This window comes from Pteropus vampyrus, unplaced genomic scaffold (genome assembly GCF_000151845.1).
Source record: "Pteropus vampyrus isolate Shadow unplaced genomic scaffold, Pvam_2.0 Scaffold12, whole genome shotgun sequence".
In the NCBI taxonomy this organism is placed as follows: Eukaryota; Metazoa; Chordata; class Mammalia; order Chiroptera; family Pteropodidae; genus Pteropus; species Pteropus vampyrus.
In genome coordinates, this window is record NW_011888793.1 from 12,461,986 (window position 1) to 12,464,092 (window position 2,107).

At 35.8% G+C, this 2,107-nt stretch overlaps 1 pseudogene; it reads left to right on the forward strand.

The window, feature by feature from the left end:
* The first annotated feature begins 1,223 nt into the window (after positions 1-1,223).
* On the forward strand, positions 1,224-1,342 carry LOC111732887 (annotated as a pseudogene).
* Positions 1,343-2,107: the final 765 nt, after the last annotated feature.

Sequence of the window (2,107 nt, forward strand, 5' to 3'; positions counted from 1 at the left end):
GTAATTTATTATATAATATGTATTATCAATATATTATATAATTTATTATCAATAAATTATCAACACATTTTACATTATTTCTTTTGTACTAAGTCTTTGAAATGCAGTGTATATTTTATAGTTACAGCATATCTGGATTTGGACTAGCAATGTTTTAAGAGCTTAATAGTCATATGTGTCTAGTGGCTATTGAGTTAGACAGAGCAGCCCTAGAGACCCCAGGGAAGGGAAGCCAATAATACTTTGCAATTTATCTGAAAATAACGCTACAAAAGATTTCTGGTAAAAGTCAAAGTACAATGTGTGAATGCTAGGATTCTCCAGGAAATCTACTAAAATGAATAAGAGAAACAACAACAATAAAAAGATTAGACAAATCCACCTGGAAACAAGGAAATAACTACAAACTCCAAAATCCAGACTATAAAGAAATGTTCTTCCGATCTTGAGCAAGGCCGTAGCAAGCAGAAAGGATGTTAGCCGCTCCAGAGAGTTCCTTTAGTTACAACAGCATAGTAAAGTTCAGCCGCTCTGGGGACTCAAATCCTGGTTCCGTTTGTTACAAACTGTATAGCTCGGACAAGTTATTTCATCTCTCTTTGCCTCCAGTCCCTCATCTTTAAAATGAGAGTCATCAAAAGGTTGGTTGTAAGGTTTAAATGAAGTAATACATATCAAACACTTAGAACTCATACTGACACAACCTTTGTTAATCTCTCCCTAAATATTAACCATTAAAAGGAAAGACAAAACAAACCCAACGGTAACTGAATTTTGGGTGGACAAAGAAGAATGTGAGAATTGAGGAAAGTGGGGCTGATGATAAAATTGAATTCATAAGACATTTCTGTTTTCTCTGGGGTCTGGGTTCTATCTTAATGAGGTTGCTTGGGAGTGGGAGGGAGAAGAGAGAGGAAAACAAAACTGGTTTTGCAGGTGCTGACTAGTGTCCATTAAGCACAGTTAAACACAAAGTCACTAGACAAAACACCTATGAATTATTACAGGTGTCCACAGCAACATCTTACTTGGGAGGAAATTATCGCACTGAGAAAAAGAACAACATAGATGACTTGGAAAGAGCATTCTGAGGCAGCAATTTCATTTTGAAGTTGTAAACTATGCTAGCTTACTCCACTGACCCTGTCCAAATTGTTTTTGAACAAAAAGCAGACCCAGATACAGATAACTGCTCACATATATAGATGAGTCAAAAAGAGAAAAACTGTGGCCATGCTACCCTGAACAAGCCTGATCCCATCTGATCTTGGAAGCTAAGCAGGGTCGGGCCTGGTTAGTACTTCAATGGGAGAGCACTTAGGAAGATCAGGTGCTGTAGGCGTAGAAAAACAATAATAATAAAAAATAAATTAAAAAATAAAATAAATAAGGGATTGCAAGCTGACAGGTCCTTGCAATCTATGAGGTCAATCAAGGGTTGCCTTGCCTAAAAAATAAAATAAATAAAAAGAGAAAAAATGCAACTTAAGCTATATGCATAGTACAACTAAAAAAATAGACAAATATAGAAGAATATTTAAGAAAAATACATCATTCTCAAAGAATTTAACAAGCACCTATGATTCATTGCTAAAGAGCTTCAAAAGGAGATATGCAAAAACAGAGAGAAAGATGAAGTAAAATGGTATCGACCATGAAAAAAACCATTTTGGAAATGAAAACCACAATAGAAGCTGGAAGAAATATAGATATATCTGAAAAAACAATCAATGACTTGGAAGACGGGCTGGATAAAATACAGCAGGCAGAGGTAAAAAAAAAAAAAAAGACAAACCAGTGATTAGAGATGATAGATATGAGGAGAGATGACTCAGAGAATATGGGACCCACCAGCCCTTGTGGAAAAGGTTATTTGCAAAATCTAGATAATCAAAAGACAGTTCAAGATAAAAAATTCAAGAATCAGAAAGACATTCCGTTAATTGATTGTTGGTGAGCAATAAATCCATATAAATATCAAACTAAGGTAAACAATAGCAAGAATTATTACAGAGCAGAATGAGTGGCAGGGTTGACATCGTCAAAGTAAGCAACATACAGGTGGTCTAGGAGGGCAAACTGGGCATCTGGGCCCAGAGGCACCAGC